General features: G+C 38.1%; 1 non-coding gene across 1 annotated transcript; it reads right to left on the minus strand.

Moving 5' to 3' along the window:
- Nucleotides 1–5,128: 5,128 nt before the first annotated feature.
- LOC121228779 (small nucleolar RNA R71) lies at nucleotides 5,129–5,235 on the minus strand. Its single transcript, XR_005926354.1, has one exon. It is a non-coding gene; the product is annotated as a small nucleolar RNA R71 (small nucleolar RNA).
- Between the last annotated feature and the right edge of the window lie 10,535 nt (nucleotides 5,236–15,770).

Here is a 15,770-nt window from a genome sequence, read left to right on the forward strand (position 1 = left end):
TGGAGACACCATTTGTATGGAGAGAAATGCTGAGTGTTCACCAATCACAAAAGTCTTAAGCATTTGATGACTTAGAAGGAATTGAATCTACGACAATGAAGGCAGCTAGAGTTGATAAAGGATTATGAGTTGATAATTGACTACCACCAGGGAAAGGTGAATGTGGTCACCGTTGCCTTGAGAGTAATGAATGCCCAACTAGCTTTATTAGATGATGGTTCGATTCTAGATGAGTTGAGAGCTAGGTTGATATTTTTGCAAGAAATTCTTGAAGCTCAGAACAGCGACAAAGATTTGCAAACCAAGAGAACCCAATGCGAGTCGGGAGCAGAATCAGACTTTAGGATTGGTACCAATGGATCTTTGATGTTTAAAGATAGAGTTTGTGTACGCAAAAACAATAAGTTGATCTGGAAGATTTTAGATAAGGCACATAGTGGATGTTTTTCCATCCACCCGGGCAGTACAAAAATGTATAACAACCTGAAGAAAATTTAGTGGTGGTCGGGGATGAAAGGAGATATTTCAGAGTTTGTTTCCAAGTGTCTTGTGTGCCAACAAGTTAAGGCTAAACACCGAGTACCTTTGGGTCTACTTCAGCCTACAACGGTTCCAGAGTGGAAGTGGGATCAAATTACCATGGATTTTGTGATGGGTTTGCCGGTAACCCCGAAGAAAAAAGATGCTATTTGGGTTGTTGATAGGCTAACAAAATTCGACACATTTTGTACCAGTGCGTACCGACTACTCCCTTGAGAGATTGGTGAAATTTTACGTTTCTGAGACTGTGAGGCTACATGGAGTGCCTTTATCGATTGTTTTAGATAGGGACCTGAGATTTACCTCAAGGTTTTTGAAAAAGTTACAAGAGGCTTTAGGAACAAGGTTGAGTTTTAGCATAGCATTTCACCCATAGACAGACGACCAGTCAGAAAGAGTGATTTAGATTTTGGAAGACATGTTGCGGTGTTGTGTTCTTGAATTTCAAGGTAGTTGGGAAAGTTATTTTCCATTGGTTGAATTCGCCTACAACAACAGTTATCAGACAAGTTTGAAGATGGTGCCTTATAAGGCTTTGTATGGACGAAAGTGTCAAATGCCCTTATATTGGACTGGACTTAGAGAGAGTCTGATTCACAGAGTCAATTTAATCAAAGAGACTGAAGAGAAAGTTAAAGTGATTCGTGACTGCTTGATGGCCGCTTTAGATAGATAGAAATCCAATGCGGATTTAAAGCGTAAAGAGATCAAATTTCAAGTTGGTGATCGAGTGTTTTTGAAAGTATCCCCGTGGAAGGAAGTCTTCAAATTTGGTAGAAGAGGCAAGTTAAGTCCTCGCTTCATAAGACCTTATGAGGTTATCGAGAGAGTTGGACCGTTTGTCTATCATTTGGTTTTGCCACCAGAATTGGAAAAGATTCACGACATGTTTCATGTATCCATGCTACGCCGGTATAGATCAGACCCTTCGCATGTGATTACGCCAACTGAGGTTGAAATTTATCTGAACAGGACTTATGGCAAATAGTCGATCAAGATTTTAGCTCGGGAAGTCAAACAGTCGAGGAATAAAAGTACTGCACTCGTGAAAGTTTTGTGGCATAGACATGGAGTCGAGGAAGCCACATGGGAACCCGAGGAGACCATGAGAGATCAGTACCCAAACTTATTTGCCGGTAAGATTTTCGTGGATGAAAATCCCTAAGGAGGAGAAATATAACAGCCCGAGTTTGGGGCTAGTCAGAATAGTGGTCTTGAGACCACAAATCTAGAATCGAATAAATTATTTTATTATTATTTTGGAGTCATTGCATGTTTATATTGGTGTATGGAAAATCTAGTGAGTTAATTTTGACATTCGTGTGCTCAATTGTGAAAGAGGACTAAATTGCATAAAGTGCAAAAGTCCTAAATTGATAGCTAAAGGTGTCAAATAGCTAGAGAATAAATTTTGGGGGTCTTTAAAGGGCAATTAGACCCTTTTGTAAGAGCTTGGTCGGCCATGAGACAATGAAGGGTGAATGGTCAAAATGTTAGGTAAGTTGATGACATAATGTAAGATATAATAATGCCAAAAAGCCTAGTTATCATTTTTCTTTTCTCCATCCTTCCTTTTGACAAAAAATTTTAGCCAAGAAATGGGGTTAACTTTAAGCCTTCACAAGTAAGTGATGTTTATGGCTTTTCTTGAATATTTTTGTACCTTTGAGACACTTGAAGCATAAGTTTTCAAATGAGGGTACTGTTTTTCAAAATAATTAGGAGTTTAGGGTTCTTCCATGAAAGGATTTGTAATGTTTGTTGAGTGTTTATGGAAGAAAATGACTCTTGGGTGTCTTATAACCAACTTTTGTGAAAGGTGTTAGCATGAAAACACCTAAAAGGACTATTTTGCATAACTCGTAAGATAGATTATAAGTGTGTGAAATAGTGGGAATTTGAAGTTGCTATAAGAGTAGAAAGGGTTTGGCTAGGCTTAAGATATGAAGAAATTCGATAAAAAATCAATTTTCAGGCTTAGGGGTAAAATAGTCATTTTGTAAAAGTCTAGGGGCAATTGGTCATTTTGCCCAATTATGTATTGTAGAGTGCCTAGATTGATAAAGTGACTAAATAAGAGCATTTTGTTATTATAGATCAAGAAATACCGAATCTGAACCTAGACTGGGGGAAAGCCAAGCAAATTGACTAAACCAACTAGTCGAAACATTTTGTAACCTAGGGTAAGTTGTATGTAAATAATACAACTACATCACTAATGTATATGTGTTGAATTGTGTTTGAATTAACGTAGCATGAATTGCTTGATTCTAAAATTGAAAAAGTATGATGATAATAGAGATACTAGAGTTCCCGTTCGAACCTAAGAAATATATCGGATATTCATGCCATGACATATGGATTATTGTGGGCTAGTGTAAGGCATGTCTGGGACATGCATCAGCCATGTTATGAGAGCCAGTGGAAGACCATGTCCGGGACATGGCATCGGCATCGAGATGAGTTCTAGTGTAAGACATGTCTCGGGCATGCATTAGCCTCGAGACGTAAGCCAAAGAAAGACATGTCTAGGTGATAAACCGTAATTTATACATATTTTTACCCCATGCCTAACGCATTTATGGATGGTTTCTCCTTAGATTTGGTGAAGTCGATGCTCCTAATCCTTTAATTTCATGTTTTATACTTAGGAGAGCATAGGAGAGTAAAAAGAGTGAGAAATGGGCCGAAAACAGAGAAAATGGACCCACATGGGAAAACAACACGACCTGGACTTCCTCACACGAGCGTGTCAATTTGGTAGGACCGAAGCACGACTTGCAAGGGTGGATCACACACCCATGCCCATTTAACAGCCTTGACCACGGCCTTCAGAAATCGCACACGGGCATGTCACACGGGTGTGTCCTTGCCGAACCCAAGTTTAGTCCTATTCGGAAAAGGCCAATTTTGAGGGCTCTTAGGAATTCCAAAGCCTATTTAAAGAATTCGATAAGGCACTTAAGAAAGGGGATGCAGAGTAGGAAGCAAGGAATTACTGAAGGAAAGCTGATTGGTCCATCTCAAGAGCCGGATTCATCATCAAGACTGGAGATCTCCCTTCAAGTTCCTTCAGGAGTTTTGGGTTTTCTTATGTTTTGTTATCTTTATGCTTCTGAGATGTTTTCTTTTATAAGTATGAACTAAACCCCTAAATACCTAAGGGGAATGAAATCTAAGACAAATCTTGTTATTATTATCTGAATTGTATGATAAATATTTGACTTGTTCTTAATTATGTGTTCTTAATTCTTGTTTTGATATTCCAGAATATTGATTCAAGTTAAGATCTTTTTCAGAGGAGGAATAGACCCTGTCTAAGAGTAAATTTGTCATAATTAAGCGGAGTTGATTGTGCGCCTAGAGATAGGGTGACAAGATTTTTTCGGATTAAGGTGAAACCTAATAAGTGAATCCATAGATCGAGTTAATGTAATTCTAAGGTGTTAATTAGAAAGAGATTTCAATTATTCAACCTAGGGTTAGACGTTATTAGTCTCGAGAGAGATAATAATATAACTTAGGGATTTCTACGGATCAAGTCAAATGAATAAATCGTCTGATTCAGAGTCAAATAACAAGTGAAGTCTAGGTGGATTTTTCCTTAGGTATTGTCTCAATCAATCGAATTTTCCCAAAAGTATTTTCCCAAGTTTTTCTTTCTGTGTGTTCTTAGTTAGTAATTAGTTTAGACAACCAAACCTCTTAAATTATAGGCTAGATAATAAAAAGGAAGTAAATACTAGTACTCGTAGTTCCTTTGGGTTCGACAATCCGGTCTTGCTGAACTATACAACTGTTCGATAGGTACACTTGCCTTAATCGTGATAATAAATTAGTCTCAAGAACGTTTCATTTATAAATCTTTAAAAGCCTGTTACGAATATCCCGCATCAAGTTTTTGGCACCATTGCCGGTGATATTAGGAAAACTCAATTTTTATTACTTTAGCAACTTTACTTTTATTACAATTTAAAATTTTCTTTTCTTTTCTAATTTTTCTCGTATTTCCTTCTGATAGGTTTTTCTAGTTTATGACCAGAAGAAACCCGTCAAGACCACTACTTTTTGACAGTGAGATTCACTGCATAGTTCACAAAAACCAGAGAGAAATAAGGCGAAGCCTAAGATACACAGAGGACAAGCAAGAGGATGATTCTTCAACCACAACCAAGGAGATGGCTGAAAACCAAGAAAAACCGCTACCTCCTGCGATTGCTGTTAATCGGAATCCTGCTCCGCACACTATGTATGATTATGCTAAACCTTCTTTAACAGGAACTGAATTGAGCATAGTTAGACCTACTGTAGCCGCAAATACTTTTGAACTGAAACCTAACACAATTCAAATGATACAAGAGTTTGTTCAGTTTTATGGTTTGCAGGACGAGGAGCTTTTTGGAACTATGTGATACATTTAAAATTAATGGCGTTTCTAATGACACCATTCGTCCTTGGTTATTCCCTTTTTCATTGAGAAAACAAAGCTAAATAGTGGTTGAACTCGTTCCTACAGGGGTCAATCACTATTTGGGAACAAATGACCAAAAAGTTTTTATTAAAATATTTTTTGCTAGCTAAAACGGCTAAATTATGTAATGATATTTTTTCCTTTATATAGATGGATTTAGAAACACTCTACAATGCATGGGAGAGATACAAGGACCTCTTGAGAAGGTGCCCTCACCATGGGTTACCGCTTTGGCTACAGGTTCAAACCTTTCATAATGACCTAATTCCTTCGACTCGACAAATGGTTGACACAGTTGCTGGTAGAACCATCAATAATAAGACACCTGAAGATGCCTATGAATTTATAGAGGAGATGTCACTGAATATCTATCAATGGCAAGTCATGAGGACAAAGCCAACGAAAACAGCCGGTGTTTATAACGTCGATACGGTCACCATGCTCTCTACTCAGGTAGAACTCATGAATAAGAAATTGATGGTTTCATTAGTTCTTCACAGGTTCACCCAATAATGCAATGCGAAGCAAGTGGAGGCGGATCAAGCAGTTCAGAATAGGCACCTTTTGGCCACAACATGGAGAACGAACAGTTAAGTTACATGGGTAAAAATCCTCGATCTCAAAACAATCCCTATAGGAATACTTACAATACAGGTTGGAGGAACCACCCTAAATTTTCATGGGGAGGCCAAGGGAATTAGAGACCACCACCTCCAGGCTTCCAACAACCACCCTACCAACAAGAGAAAAAACCTAACCTTGAGGATATGCTAACAAAATTCATCTCAGTGTCAGAAACTCGTTTTTAGAATACCGAGACCGCACTCAAAAATCAACAAGCATCAATCCAGGGGCTCGAAACTCAGATTGGATAGCTCGCCAAGTTGATTTCTGAACAACCACAAGGTAGCCTGCCAAGCAACACTAAATCTAACCCAAGGGAGGAACTCAACGCGATTGTCGTTCAAGATGAGGAAGGGTAAGCATAAGTAAGAATGAGGTAGGCCACAATGAGCCCAAGCCGGTGATTACAAAATATAAACCTCGCGTGCCATACCCCAATGTGACAAGGAAAGACCGCTCAAATGAACAATTTGGTAAATTCCTTAAACTTCTAAAGAAACTACATACTAACTTACCGTTTATTGAAGCTCTTACGCAGATGCCAAACGCAGTCAAGTTTTTAAAGGAGCTTTTAGCAAATAAATGGAAATTAGATGAAGCATCGCATGTGGAGCTGAACGTGGTTTGCTTAGCCATTCTATAGAATAAGTTGCCTAACAAACTAAAAGATCTAGGGAGTTTTACAATTCCTTGTTTAATTGGTAGTTTAGATGTTAATAATGCGTTGGCTGATTTAGGGGCTAATATCAATGTTATGCCTTACTAATTATTTAAGCAACTAGGTCTAGGGAAACCTCAACATACTAGGATAAGCATTCTATTAGTAGATAAAACCATCAGATTTCCTAGGGGTATTATTGAAGATGTACTCGTTAAAATTGACAAATTTATATTCCCAGTTGATTTCGTTATTCTAAACATAGAGGAGGATAGCAACGCCCCCTTAATTTTAGGAAGGCCCTTTTTAGTAACCGCCAGAACAATTATTGACGTTGGCACATGTGAACTCACACTTCGTGTGGGAGACAAAACAATCACCCTTCAAGCCCGTAATTCGAATAACACATCACAAATTGAAGGTGACTGTACAAATCATTTGGCTAAAACTAACCATATAGTGCAACCTTCTTTGCAGAAAATAGGTTCGAAGAACATACATAAGCCAAGAAACAACAAAGAACCTATCCATGAAGAATGAAGGTTACAAATAGAGGAGCTAGATGAATGGATGACATATAAACCGAGAAAACACGATAAACCAAAACCACGACATGAGGAGCTTAATTCCTTTAAAAATCAACTCAAAATTGGAGACAAAGTATTACTCGATGCAACAGATTCTTGAATCGCCATTTCTAAACCAAATGAAGAAACCCCTCTTATGGTAATTAGTATTTTTCCATACGATACGGTCGAGGTAAACCACTCCAAATTTGGCACATTCAAGGAAAATGGTATTCGCCTTAAACCTTATGTTGATAAAATTGATAGCAGAGATGAGAAGTGTAAACTCCTCGATTCACCATAATCACGCACCAGAGAAGTAAGTCGAGCTTAGACTATAAATAAGCACTTCTTGGGAGGCAACCCGAGCACTGACAGTATTAATTTCTTTAAATTTGAGTTTTTAACATCTAACGTACTAACCGAATCATGGTACACAGGCTCTCTAAATACCACACAGCCAGGCACACGGGCGTGCCTTAGGCTGTGCGAAAATATGGCAAAAGTTTTCCAACACGGGGAGCAATAAATTTACCACGCCTGTGCTTCGAAACCGTAGGCGAACCTGTCAAACTAGCACGAGCGTGCGACACGCCCGTGCCCATCATCCGTGGGAAAACTTGTCAAGTTAACACGGGTGTGGGAGAAGTGAACAAAGTGAGACACGACCGTGCGACATGGCCGTGTGCACTTACACGCCTGAGCAACACGGGCGTGGCCCGAATGTCAGATGCGCCCAAATTCAAAATTCGTGAAACACAAGGGAAAAAATTAGGGTACACAGGCATATCCCACGGTCGTGTGCCCCAAAATCTATAAAAACCCCTCACATCATAATCGAGAAGTGCTGAGGTACCTACCCTCCTCAATACCGCCTCGCCCAATCCACCGAGGAAGAAGACCTTGAGGACATTACTGATGATGTCCCTTCATGTCACGAGGACCCACCGTCTCAGCCACCACCTCCTCATCGTCCAGTTCATGCGGCGGCTTCATGCACTAACATCTCTAAGCGCCTTACTCAACTCGAGCAGCAGTGTTTTCGGTGCTTCGATAACATTGATGCTACTCTATAGCAGATTTGTCAGCACTTCCACATCTCATTGCCACCCCCACCTCGCGAACTGGCGATGAAGATGTTTAAAAAACTTTTATTTAGTATTTTATGTTGTTCTTTTTATTTTCATTTAAGACTACTTTTTATTTTTCTTTCACCTTATTTTTATTAGGTTTTATAATTATTATTTTACAATTTTTAATTTCGGCTAATTCATTACGAGTACTTATTCTTCCTTATATATTTCCTGAAAGAGTTCTTGATTCTATCACAGTTATGAAGAGCTCCAAAGCTCACTATTACTCAGGAACTTGAAACTCCACTGAGAAAGGTTCTCCACGACTGCCATGCCCTGCTCGACCACGACCATAGCCAACTTGAGATATAATATTCTTTTGGCGCAGCATTTTTGGAACCAAACCTCTAGCACCACCGGAGTATCCTTCTTCACCCTAATCATTCTTTGGCCGATTATTTTCCATGACCCCAATTCAAGGAGTTCATTCATCATTTAGGAAGTTTCACTTCTCTCCCTATCTTATGATTATCAATCTATTTTTTTCAATATATCTATCTTTGTACATTGAGGGCAATGTACATCTTAAGTGTGGGGGGGTTTTTCATATCATCATTAGAAATTCCTGAATTGTGTCTTTTTCTCATGTGATCTTCTGATTCCATGATTAGAATGAATTTTGATTAATTTATGATTTTTATTGATATGTCTTGAATTAAAACTTAGGCATTCATGCATTGATTGTTTAAACTTTAAGATATTAAAGAATCAAGCATGATAAGTTGACTTTTGAATTTAAAATTTTATAGGTTGTTTCTCTCAAGTTTAGGTATTATCTTGAGTTGAAATTCACAGGTTTAAACATCAAAAAGCCATAATTTTTGTGAGATTTTGAGCCTTTAGAGCACCTACTATTTCTTTCATGCTCACTTTTATTGTTGCTTTGAGTGCATCAATATTGAATTGTTATTCTAGAACTTGCTTGACTATGCATGTCAAGACCACACCATTTGATTTGATATGTCAAAATGATAAAGGCACTTAGGTTTAACCCACTCACTCCATAAAAGCCTACCTTCATAATTAACCCTTAATAAACCCCTTTGAGCCTGACAAGCCATTAATTGATTTACCCTCAATATTAACCCATAAACCATTATTGTTGAAATCCCCTAATTTGATCCCTATTTTTGTCGAGATTTGATTTGAACTAATTGCTTAGCTATGCTTTGCTCTTCTATGTATTTGACTTGTTCTTAAAAAAAATTCATACTTACATATTAGTAGTAATTTGGTATTGTTGAGCCACAGTATCTAAATTCCATCTTCTAAGAAGAAGCTCACTTGTACTCAATTGATGTTTAATTAATTTTTCTAATTAGGTAATTTTCCAATTCAATCTCGATTCTAACCTTTTCTTTCAGCTTGTGATCACACCCCCTAACCAAAGCCATGTTACAACCCTTTAAAAACCTTTTGATTGATGTTCATTTCCGTATATAGTAGTGGAGATTTGATTTTCATGAATGCCTATGATAATGACCTTTCATTATTGACTATTGAGTGCTTCATGTGTTGTCCTAAAACACCTCGAGTGATTTGAGTGAATCTTTAGTGAGGATGTGAAACTATGTGATATTTTGAGTTGAAGGTAATTACTTAGATGAGAGGAGACACCTATGCTTTCATGATAAAATACTCAACTTGGAATGTTTTGGAACTTTGATGTTCCTTCAGTCAAATTCACAATGTATGATTACTTATGGATTATTTTGAGATATTATTAATAGGAATTATAAGTTAAGAAGAATTTATTTTGATTGTGAGTTGAGGGTTTTGCTTGAGGACAAGCAAATGCTTAAGTGTGGGGGTTTTCGATAAACCGTAATTTATACATATTTTTACCCCATGCCTAACGCATTTATGGATGGTTTCTCCTTAGATTTGGTGAATTCGATGCTCCTAATCCTTTAATTTCATGTTTTATACTTAGGAGAGCATAGAAGAGTAAAAAGAGCGAGGAATAGACCGAAAATGGAGAAAATAGACCCACATGGGAAAACAACACGGCCTGGACTTCCTCACACGGTCGTGTTAATTTGGAAGGATCAAAGCGCGACTTAAACTGGTGGATCACACGCCCGTGACCATTTAACAGCCTTCACCACGACCTTCAGTAATCTCACACGGGCATGTCACATGGGCGTGTCCCTGCCGAACCCAAGTTTAGTCCAATTCGGAAAAGGCCAATTTTGAGGGCTCTTAGGCATTCCAAAGCCTATTTAAAGAATTCGATAAGGCACTTAAGAAAGGGGATGTAGACTAGGAAGCAAGGAATTACTGAAGGAAAGCCGATTGGTCCATCTCAAGAGCTGGATTCGTCATCAAGACTGGAGATCTCCCTTCAAGTTCCTTCAGGAATTTTGGGTTTTCTTATGTTTTGTTATCTTTATGCTTTTAGGATGTTTTCTTTCATAAGTATGAACTAAACCCCTAAATACCTAAGGGGAATGAAACCTAAGACAGATCTTGTTATTATTATTTGAACTGTATGATAAATATTTGACTTGTTCTTAATTATGTGTTCTTAATTCTTGTTTTGATATTCCAGTATATTGATTCAAGTTAAGCTCTTATTCAGAGGAGGAATAGATGCTGTCTAAGAGTAAATTTGTCATAATTAAGCAGATTTGATTGCACGCCTAGAGATAGGGTGACAAGATTTTGTCGGATTAGGGTGAAACCTAATAAGGGAATCCATAGATCGAGTTAATGCAATTCTAGGGTATTAATTAGAAAGAGATTTCAATTATTAAACCTAGGGTTAGACGTTTTTAGTCTCGAGAGAGATAATCATATAACTTAGGGATTTCTACGGATCAAGTCAAATGAATAAATCATTCAGAGTCAAATAACAAGTGAAGTCTAGGTGGATTTGTCCTTAGGTATTGTCTCAATCAATCGAATTTTCCCAAAAGTATTTTCCCAAGTTTTTCTTTCTGTGCATTCTTAGTTTGTAATTAGTTTAGACAACCAAACCTCTTAAATTTTAGGCTAGATAATAAAAAGGAAGTAAATACTAGTACTCGTAGTTCCTTTGGGTTCGATAATCCAGTCTTGCTGAACTATACTACTGTTCGATAGGTAAACTTGCCTTAATCGTGATAATAAGTTAGTCTCAAGAATGCTTCATTTATAAATCTTTAAAAACCTGTTACGAATGTCATGCATCACTAGGATATGCATCGGCGACAAGATGATAGTCAGTGTAAGACCATGTCTGGGACATGGCATAGACATGAGATATGAGCTAGTGTAAAATCGTGTCTGGGACATGGCATTGGCACCTTACCCATGTTTGAGGCTTAATGAATATTCAGTAGTGTTATGAATGGTTCAACGATGAGTATTATGACCTTAAGTTAATGAGAATGGTATAACCATGTTGTGAGTGGTACAGGTATTTATTTGAAATATATGAGATATAAGCTCGATATATGTTATAAGATTTATATAGATAGTGATGAGTAAGTTATGCTTGCGCCTGCTTTTGTGTTATGAGCATGTTAATGAATGGTAAAATTGTTGTTGTATATTTATTTATATGCAACTTACTAAGCTTTATGCTTACTTCCTCTCCTTTCCTTTTTCTTATAGTGCCACCCATCTAGCTCAAGGATCAACTATGTTGGCTTGGGATAATCCCTCATTTTGTATTAAGCCTCAAATGATGGCTAATGTTCATTTCGATTTGTATGGAATGAAGTTATTTTCATGGTTGAGTAAAATGCGTAAATGGAATGTTGTCTATTGTGGATGATTTGGTTGCTTGAGATAGTCTTATATTGGATTTGGTGGTTATTGTGTAGGTTGTGTAAGTAAGGGTGGCAAAAAGGCTTAGTAGATAGCCTTATATTGTCCACACGGGTAGACACATGGGCGTGTGTCTAGGCCATGTGTGACACACGGCCAGCCCGTGGGCGTGTTGTCCAGCCGTGTGTCCCCTGCACGTAAAAAAATTTCAAGTCAGTATGCACAGTAGTAAACATACAGGCAGAGACGCGGTAGTGTGTTTCAGCAATGTGAGGGACACGGCCTAGCACACGGGGATATGCCTTGGCCGTGTGACATTTTAGGGATGCTGACGTCAGAAAAAAAATGTCCATGTTTTTACACATGAGCTAGGATACGGGCGTGTCATGGCCGTGTGAAGGTCACGGGCCAGGGACACGGGCGTGTGTCAAATCGCCTGTAGGTGTGCATTTGGAGTTAATTCCACATGGGTGTCAGGCACAGGCGTGTCCTTGTATTGCCTAGGCCATGTAATCTACACGGGCCCACAGCACGACCATGTCAAATTGGTTACACGGGCGTGTTGCCCTTTCCACACGAGCGTGTGCCCCTGTATGAAGAGTCATTTTTTTAAAGTTGACTAAAGAACCCGAGTTGTTTTTAAGTGATTTCTGATGTGTATTTTGGGCCTTGTAGGCCCATTTTAAGGATGTTTGATAAGCTTGAGAAAGTTTTAAATTCGTCCAAGTCTTAGAGACTCGGAATTGGTAACTCATTGTACTCTATTCGGAGTAAGATACGGGTATGGGGTGTTACACGGTGACACTTTCAAAAACATTTTATCCCCGATTTGAAACTCAATAACTTTCCATTTCGAGTCTACATATGATTTCCGACGATCTGACGCTACTTTCAGACTATAATGAATCAGTTTCACTTTCTGTTCAGTTTCTTTGATCAAATCGACCCAGTGTATCTTATTCTTACTGAGCTCAGTCCAATACAAAGGTGTTCAACATTTGCGACCGTACAAAGCTTCGTAAGGTGCCATTTTTATACTAGATTAAAAGCTATTATTATATGCAAATTCAACCAACAGCAAAAAATTTTCCCATGTACCTTCGAACTCAAGAACACAAGATCTCAACATATCCTTGAGTATTTGTGTAACCCGTTCAGATTGACCATACGTTTGTGGGTGAAACGTAGTACTAAAATGTAGTTTTGTTCCCAGTGCATCTTGCAATTTCTTCCAGAACCTCGAAGTGAACCTTGGATCTCTATCCGAAACAATAGAAACAGGTACTCTGTGTAATCTCACAACCTCAAAGATGTACAACTCAACAAGCTTATCAAGTGAATAATCTGTTCGTACAAGAATGAAATGAGTTGATTTTGTCAACCTGTCAACAAAAACCCAAATTGTATCTTTCTTACTCAGAGATAGGGGAAAACTTGAAACAAAATCCATAGTTATTCTATCCCATTTCCACTCAGGAATCATGATCGGCTATAATAAACCTGATGGTACTTGTTTCTCAGCTTTAACTTGCTGACAAATCAAACATTTAGAAATGAACTCTGAAATTTCACATTTCATACCATGCCACCAATAGAATTGTTTCAAATCATTATACATTTTCGTACTTCTCGGATGAATAGATAAACGATTACTATGTGTTTCATTCAAAAACATCTGAATCAACTCTGAGTTTCTCGGAACACATATCCGGCCTCTGAATCTTAAACAATCATTAAAATCAACTTGAAACTCTGAATTAGGATTAGAATCACATCGAGCTCTTGTAGCTAACATTTGATTATCAATCTTCTAAGTTTCATAAATTTTCTATACAAACAACGGTCTCACTTTCAACTTAGCTACAATCGAGCCATAGTCAGATAGAGCCAACTGAGTATTCCCTGCACGTAGAGCAAACAAAGATTTCTAGCTTAATGCATTAGCAACAACATTAGCCTTTCCTGGATGATAATCAATCACTAACTCGTAGTCTTTTAGTAATTCTAGCCATCTCTGCTGTCATAAATTCAAATCTTTCTAAGTCATCAAATATTTCAAACTCTAGTGATCTGAGTAAACATGACATTTCTCACCAAATAGATAATGATGCCAAATCTTTAATGAAAACACAATGGCTGCTAACTCTAAATCATGCGTCGGGTAATTCTTTTCATGTGGCTTCAACTATCTCGAGGCATAAGCTATGACTTTGCCTTCTTGCAACAAAACACAACCCAAGCCATTCAATGATGCATCACTATAAATCACAAATTGATTACCAGATTCTGGCTGTACTAACACTAGAACTTTAGTCAAAAGAGCTTTCAATTGATCAAAACTTTTCTAACATTTTTCGGACCATTCAAACTTTACATCTTTCTGAAGTAATCTCGTCAAGGGAGTCGCAATCATTGAAAAACCTTTTACGAACCATCGGTAATAGCCAGCAGTGTAACACCCCGAACCCGAGACCGACACCGGAGTCGGACACGAGATGTTAACAAACTTTGAAAAAATTTTCCAGACACTGCCCAGTCTGAGTACTAGTCGCTTCAAAAATCATATCTTGAGTTTCACAACTCAAAAATCAGTTTTGTGATTTTTCCCTGAAACTAGACTCATGTCCCCACCTATGTATTTTTTTCTAGAATTTTTGGTCGGGCCAATTAGTACAGTTTATTAATCAAATTCTCCCATGTTACAGGGGTCGACTACACTGACCTTTTCCCATTACGACTTGGATATCTCTCTGCACAGAGCTTCAATACTGATGCCGTTTGTTTCTATAGAAACTAGACTCAGAGAGGAATCCATACATATATGGTATGACCCCTAACTATCTCTGGTCAATTTATAGTGAATTTCCAAAGGCGGAACAGGGAATCCAGAAACTGTTCTGGCCCTGTTCCACAAGAACCCGAATATCTCTTACTGTACTGTTCCTATGATTGTTTCGTTACTTCCATATGAAAGTAGATTCATCAAGGTTCGATTACATAATTTATTCACTATTTAATTCCACTCCTACGAATTCTTGTGATTTTTCCAATCCACACCACTGCTGCTATCAGCTTCTGTTTTCAAAGTAAACCTTACCTAATTTGGGGTTTCATGGACCAACTAGGGCCTTGTCATACATAAGCCCACATATGATCATACTTAGCCATTCCAGTGGCTGATCATTTGCTCAACACTTCCATTCCAACTATAGTTACATCATGAAACCATCTATACATTCATAAACACGAATGGTCTAATGCCATACTCCACTTCTACAAGCCATTTTCGCATGGCTGTACACTTATACATTTCATAAAGTACTCGAAAAACAACAATGGGTAGTCCTATACATGCCATGTCAAGATTCAACCAAAATAGTACCCAAAAGAGCCTTTGATAGTGTGGGCGACTTCGCCTTCAAGATCCCGAGCCCGATAGCTGGAGAACCAAAAATCTATAAAACAGAGGAGCAGTGTAACGAGTAAGCAATTTATGCTTAGTAAGTTTGAGCAAGGAATTCCAGCATAAACAAAGAATAACACACATTTGGCTAAATGAAATATTTTATAATACGCAATTTACCGATATCAAACTTGCTTCACAACATTAACAACCCTTATGTACATACACAATAGACTAACTTAGCCGAAGGCCGGTAGCTCGTTTATCAACTGAGCGAACATTTATTTGTAAGGGCTCGATTAAATTCACCACATACGTAACATATCCCCATATTGGGATGTTTTTCGAGTATTCGCTGGAATTTTACAGCAAGCTCATTCATTACCAAATCACGTACCTTCGGGATTTAACCGGATATAGCTCCTCGTTCAAATGCCTTCGGGACATAGCCCGGTTTTAGTAACTCACACAATGCCTTCGGGACATAACCCAGATTTAACAACTCGCACGAATGCCTTCGGGACTTAACCCGGATTTAATAACTCGCACGAATGCCTTCGGGACTTAACCCGGATTTAGTATCTCGCACAAAGGCCTTCGGATCTTAGTCCGGATATATTCA

This window comes from Gossypium hirsutum, chromosome A04, assembly GCF_007990345.1.
Source record: "Gossypium hirsutum isolate 1008001.06 chromosome A04, Gossypium_hirsutum_v2.1, whole genome shotgun sequence".
Classification (NCBI taxonomy): domain Eukaryota; kingdom Viridiplantae; phylum Streptophyta; class Magnoliopsida; order Malvales; family Malvaceae; genus Gossypium; species Gossypium hirsutum.